Genomic DNA, 7,155 nt, shown 5'->3' with positions numbered 1-7,155 from the left:
TATTTGCCAATTGAATGCCCGTGAGCGACTTCTGTCAACATCATATTCTTTACCTACAAAATGCTGAGCTATAATAAAACAATTGTCCTATGCAACTATCGTTTTAAACGAAGGTTTTTGTCGTAGGGAGCACGCACTCACCAGAGAGAGATGAAAAGAGGGAAAGTAAGAACCCTTCCACCCCAGGGGATGGCTGTACCACAATCCCCTCTCCTCCGTTCTCCTCATGGGAGTCCAGTGACATAGCCATTACGCTAACTGCTGGTCCCGAGATTCCTAAAGACTTTCATTAGAAAATATTTTTAGATGGGCCCAGCAGGTGGCATGGTGGTTAAAGGCGCTGGACTCTCATACATTTAACTGTGAGTACATATGTTGTATAGCAAAAACCTAAAAAAAATTTTTTTAGATGCACAATATAAAATATATAGAATTAAGAAGAAAGTCAACCATATTGAAATATAATTATATTTACAGTCCCAAAAAATAAAAAAACCATCAGAACTGATAAAGTAGTAATAAAAAACAGATAAAAGCCATGAGTGTTGATAGAGAAGTTTGAGGACTAAACTCTGAGACACTTAGACTAGATGTTTAGAAACTAGCAAAATTAATTAAGCCAACATAGAAAATTGAGACAGGAGATACTTACCTGGCAGGGGAGATACCATGATCACGAAGATGGTCTTCCCAGGGCGAGGGGGACTTATTTAGTTCTTCCACCCGGCTGGACAGGTCTATGTTCATTAGGCTATATAATTCCTGATATTAAAATGGCATGGGGAAATGCCTCCTTGCCAATTCCCCTCAGAACAAATGATAGACTATCCAAAAGAACAGGACCCCTAATTCCCTTGAGCATCGCTTTTAGTGCTCTTATTGGTATAGGGGATATGGCTACTGGCAGTAGCTCTCTCGGATTGCAACAGCGGTTGTCTGCTGAAACAGCTGAAGCTTTCAGAGTTACAGCAGAAAGCCTAACAAGGAAACAGGAACAATTAGATTCCTTGGCAGGTGTTCTACAAAACCGCAGAGCCCTAGATCGTCTCACTGCAGAAGGGGGAACTTGTATATACTTACAAGAAGAATGTTGTTTTTACGTTAATCAATCTGGCTTAGTTCAACAAGATATTAAAAATCTTCTTGAAAAAGCCCCAAAAATCGAAAAATTAGGATTTTCCTCATGGAACAATACAAACTGGCTTTTAAGTCTCTTGTTGTCACTAGTAGGGCCGGTTGTAATGATCATCTTAATCATAAGCTTTGGCCCTCCATTGTTGCAAGCCCTTACTAAACTTGTTGCCAATCGAATACAATCTATTTTTATGTTACACCAATATCAACTAATACCTAATAATGTTAACCTCTCCCCACTAGATGCAGTCGCTATAACCTTCCGCGATTCCTATGAAGACATCTCTAAAGTCTCCATCCAATCTTGGGGCTAGCCTGACAGAGAGCAAGGACTGAGGCTCTGACTCCCCTCTCTTCAGCGATAAAAAAAAAAAAAAAAAAGAAATGTGAAAAGGACACAGAATCAAAGAAGATTTTGTTTTCTTTTACGAAATGAGATAGTAAGCATGTTTTTTGACTTATGCAAATGATCCAGTAAAGAGGAGTGAATAATTCTAGAAGGCAAATACAGCACTGGGACTGGACAGTAGTGCACCAGTAAAAATGTGACCCTGTGAAGCTGACCTACATGGGAAAGTTCCAGATTCATGTTCAGAGATCTCCTCTGAGTATACTTGGCACACACGTGCCCATGATCCAGGGTAGGCTGAGGCTAGGGGTGGGACACAGGACAATGGTGGGGGTGCTGTCTCTGTCTCTTTGTCTCTCTTTCTCTCTGCCTCTCTCATTCATTGAAGAAACAAACAAACATAAAAGTACAGTACTAAAAGAGGCACAAATGGATGGGAGTCAGCTAACGAAATGCAGGACTGACCCAAATCAATGCTTCAGGCCCTAGCAACTTGTAGTCACCAGAAAATAAGAAAGATAACTTCACTGACTTAAAGATCATGTATTCCGTGGAGGACCACAGGATGTAACTTTGTCTCTACATCAAAAGTACTCCACCCCACTCCCACAAATGATCTCTCTTTGGATGAGGATATATTATACTTTTTGTTAATCTAGTCAATGTCTAAACAGTCTACCCTCTATCTCCCTTTGAACATTTTTAAAAAACCAACTAGCATAAGGGCAAATCTAGGGGACGAAGCATGGACATCACCAGAGTTTACAATGTGTGATCTGTGTCTCTCTTCCCTTTTCAGAGGAGCACATTCTCTTAACTTTAGAATGTCTCTTTCATTTGCCCTCTCTAGAGCACACACACACACACACACATCCTGCAGGGGGAATAGCCATGCTGCAATCCCTCTTCCAATCTCCTCCTGGGATTTTGGGCACACATGTACATCCAGTGTGATTTTCAAGTTGGCAGGTCTGGGTCTCGAACCACTCCAGCACCTTAACCGCCACACTACGTGGTAGTCCTAGATTCTTACTTCTTACTCTAATTCTACTTTCCATATTTCCTCCATTTCCCTTATCTCATTTTAGGTCAGATACAGTAATACTGCCAAGATTAGTAACATTTCATGCTCTTCATTTTTTGTAAACAATACTGCCATGCTCTGTGACAGAATGATAGACAATGGTTATGTAAGTTAGTGCTTAAGTGATTTTTAGTCTAAATTTTAATATACATCTGAGTGCTCTAGTCAATGTTGTGAGATGCAAAATGGAAATAAGTATAACTCTGGAGAAAAATTAGAGAAATTTATAATTATTTGTTTAAAATAAATATTAGGGTGCAAATGATATTCTTTCTCCTTTTAATTGTCAGAGGATGCATGCTCTTGCCAGAGAGACAGAGAGGGAGAAAGCACCCTCCAGTGGAGCTTGGTCACCTCACAGTCCCTTCTCCATATCTATCCTCTTGGGATTTGAGACACGTACACACACACACACACACACACACACACGAACCTGGAATGTTTTTCAAGTCACCGGGGCCAGGATTCAAGCTGCAGTGAGCCAAGTGGGAGCTGGCTTCCTCAACCACTAATGTTATGGGCTATCTGCAAATTATATTTTTACTAATTTACTCATATTTATTTTGTACAAATCCTCTAACCTTGTTTATTTTTGTCTGTTGTAGAATGAGTGTGTGAGATTTTGTAAATTTCATATGTTGAAATCCTAATCCTCAGTGCAATGGTGTTAGGAAGTACAAACTTTGGTAGGTGATTAGGTTCTGTCCTCATGAGTGGTAATAATGCCCTTATAAAAGAGACTCCTGGGGCCAGTAGGTGGCATGTTGGCTAAGGCACTGAACTCCCACATGGCATGGCCATTGCAATTTGAGTTCCAGATCTGGTGGTTTGCTTTATTCTCTCTCTCTCTCTCTCTGTTTTTCTCTGGTGAGTGTGTGTGCACTATAGTAAAATTTAAAAAGTGTGTGTGTATATATATATATATATACCCCGGTGGCTTAAAACTCACGCCGGGCGTGCGTGCGTGCCCAAGATCCCGAGAGGAGAATGGAGGAGAAGGGATTGTGGCGTGACCATCCCCCTTGGGGGGTGATTTCTCGCTTTCTGTCTCTATGTCTCTCTCTGTCTGCCTGGCGAGCGCACGCACCCCGTAGCGAAAACCTCTAAAAAAAAAAAAAAAAGACTCCTGAGAGCATCCTCATGCATTTTGTCACATGAGGACACAGTGAGAAGATGGCTATCTATGAGTTAGTAAGTGGCTTTCGCCAGGCACTGAACCTCCAAATGTCTTGTTCTTGGACTTCTCAGCCTCCAGAACTGTAAGAAATAAATTTCTGTTGTTTATAAACTACTCAGTCTATGGTATTCTATTACACTGGCACAAATGTACTAAGATACTGTAAGATACTGTTCACGTAATGTTACCAACTGATAATACTGAATTGAAATTCCTTTTATACTTCTTCTCTGATTTCATTTAATTTTGTATTTCTAATAGTTTTTATTATTTATATATTTTGTACAGTTACACGTGGCATGTAGTTCTAATGTTTCAGTTGAATACAAAAATAACATGTGCCTTGCTTTTATTATGTATCTTATATCAATGTATCTTAGAGGTATTTCCATGTCATCTACTTCAATTTTTTTTTAATCAGTTACATAGTACTCTCATGTATTAGTGACCTGTACTTTTTTTTAACCAGTCATCCACCATCAAGGGCATATATTAGATCTTTTACTTTTTAGAGCCTGTACCATTTTATTTAATGAAGACTAATAGTGGGGTAGGGTTGAGGGAAAGAACACAGCAGGGAATTCTTCATTTCCCATAGAGACAAACTTTTTTTTCCTTTAATAACCTGAGAATTATAGGCTTAAGAATACTTATGAAATACTACAGTATATATTATATTACATCTTTGCACTTGTTCTCTTTGCCTAAATGCTCTTTCCTCGGATATCCATATGGCAGAATCACTTCCTTCAGGTTTCTGACCAAATGGCATTTTATTAGTGATACATTTCCTGATGCTGCTATAGTTTGAATACGTCCTTCAAATTTCACATGCTGAACTTAATTCCCAATTGGGTTCAGTCCAGTTTCCTCTCTCTGTCTCATGTGCTCGCTTCTACTTTCCAATCTTCCTCCATGGGATGATCCTCATCCAGATGATAGAGCCATGCTCTTGAGCCTCCCAGCCTCCAGAACTGTCAGAAACACACCTCTCTTCTTCATAAATTACCCAGTCCATAGTATTCTGTTATAGCAACACAAAATGGACTACGACAGATAGTGTGCCTGTCCCCACTAGTGTGGACAAACACACACGCGCACCTCTTTATTTCTTTTCTCATACATACAAACATATATATACACAGAATGGAAACCTTTTTATCCACTGAGTTTGAGACTATCAGTTGATGATTTTGTCAAAATTAGCTACAACACAATGAAACAAAACAAGAACAGTAGGTCTAGATGCTGTGTTGCAGTGGTAACATGGTGCCCTGCAAGACTGGAGGCCACGTTGGCCAACTGTGGGTTTGGGTCCCTTGGTCAGCCTGAAAGCTCATTGGGCATGTACGCAGGCACTCAAGATCCTGAGGATCTGGAGGACTTGGGAAGGAAACTGCAACATAATACCCTGTCAAGGATTCACACGCTCTCTTTCTAATCTACATGTTTGCTATCACAAAAAAAAAAAAAAGAAAAAAAAATAATAAAAAGTTACATATTTTAAAACGTATTTTTATTATTTAATTTTAACTTGAAACTTTTTTTTGGCTATAGTTTATTAGTTAATGTCATGTTCTCTGTCTTACGTAAACTACACATATAACACATTGTCTATACTTTCCATTTAAAGACAGACTCTAATCTTACAAAACTATTCATAATTTTCTGAGAAAAATGCAAAGTTAAACAACTTTAATGCAATTTCAACCTAAACTGCTTCTTGATTTTTCAGTTTTCCCCAATATTTTTTTAGTTGTTTTCCCACAGCTAATTTGGTAGATTTTTAAAAGAAACTCACCTTTATCAAGTCTTTCCAAAGCAGTTCATATAAATGGTGGCTTCTTTTGTACTCATTTTCATCAGTCTATGTAACGTTTAATTAAATTTCTTAAACATAATAATAAGCACAGTTGGCATAAACAGGCTGAGAATAAACACAACTGACTTTTGGTAAGCATGAGATTCACCTGGTAGAAGCAGACATGGGGATGCCACAGGTAATCATGGTGTGTTTGCAGAGAAAATGAAGAGTGTTGGTTAATCTTATGAGTCAGTTAAGTGGAGGTTTGGTTAAGAAAACATCTATTTTAAGTGGAAGTATGTGTTTGTATGTGTATGTGTTTGTATATGAAGAGAAACTTTCTGGTTGCATATTCAAGAAATTGCTAACAACGGTTGCCTCAGAGGCAGATGTGAAATAAGATTCGAGGGGGGGATTGCTTCTCATTGCATATTCTTTTATACTGCTTAATTATTTTTCCCAGGTACATTTTTTTTCCCACTAAAAATTGTTTAGAAGTGACCTGTATTTACCAGATTGCAGGCTCCTGTTTGTGTTTGTTTGGCTTCTCTCTAACCCCTTGTTGGGTAAAAGACCTTCAATCTCTTGTTCCCATCCCAGATGATGCCAATCATAGTCCCATCCCCTGTGGACAGTGATTGGTCTAAGGAGGAGAATATAACAAGGGCCAGTTATGACTAGGTCAATCAGGTTCTTGCCAAGGGTTTTTGTTTTGTTTTGTTTTGTCTTGTTTTTCCCTTTACTGAAACATCTTTCTGGTGAAAAGCTTTAAGAAGTAAATTTTGGGGACCAGCAGTTAGCATAATGGCTATGTCGCTGAACTCCCATGTAGTCAACCGCGGATCAAGTCCCAGACCCGGTAGCTTAAACTCACACTGGGCATGTGTGCGTGCGTGCCCAAGATCCCGAGAGGAGAATGGAGGAGAAGGGATTGCGGCGTGGCCATCCCCCTGAGAGGTGATTTCTCGCTTTCTGTCTCTCTGTCTCTCTCTCTGTCTTTCTGGAGAGCGTATGTGCCCTATAGCAAAGACCTCTAGAAAAAAAAAAAAAGAAGTAAGTTTTGTTTCCTCTTATGATGTGGAAAGTCTCAAGAGAACATAACTTCTACTATAACAACACACAAGAAAAACCAGATAATCTATAAAATCTTAAGTTTTCTTGAGCCCGTTAGAGAGCTGAGATTATAAGGCAAGCAAATAAACTAAATTCCAAAGAGTGATGAACTCTTCCAAAGAGAAATGGGATACACAAACTGTCACCGTCAGGAGAAAGTGGTTACTGCCATAAAAACAGGTATGAAGAAATTAGCTCAAATGTTAACAGTTCTTAAAGGTCAAGTGGGATCCAGTGTGTCATTTTGGAATGGCTAGAAACATCCGACACAAGAGGAGTATGAATACACTGGCAAACACAATGCCGTGGGGCTCCACTGGGCACTCCCGGGAAAAACAGGGAGCAGGGCAGAGTATTCACATAAGCCCCCTCCAGGAAGTGCAGGCAAAAAGAAGGTGATCAAGTGCTAGACGGAACATACAGAAAACCCTACCCAGTTTCTCAGACTGTTAATCTCAAAGGAAACAAAGCCTTAAGCCACTGGAGAGGGACAG

The 7,155-nt window shown here is 39.5% G+C and overlaps 1 non-coding gene across 1 annotated transcript; it reads left to right on the top strand.

Annotated features, from left to right (window-relative positions):
* Window positions 1–644: 644 nt before the first annotated feature.
* LOC114006771 (U1 spliceosomal RNA) lies at window positions 645–801 on the top strand. Its single transcript, XR_003548454.1, has one exon. It is a non-coding gene; the product is annotated as a U1 spliceosomal RNA (small nuclear RNA).
* The last annotated feature ends 6,354 nt before the right edge of the window (window positions 802–7,155 follow it).

This window comes from Tupaia chinensis, unplaced genomic scaffold, assembly GCF_000334495.1.
Source record: "Tupaia chinensis unplaced genomic scaffold, TupChi_1.0 Scaffold000081_1, whole genome shotgun sequence".
Lineage (NCBI taxonomy): Eukaryota > Metazoa > Chordata > Mammalia > Scandentia > Tupaiidae > Tupaia > Tupaia belangeri.
Note: the sequence above shows the minus strand (reverse complement) of the source record. Positions and strands in the feature narration are given on the sequence as shown.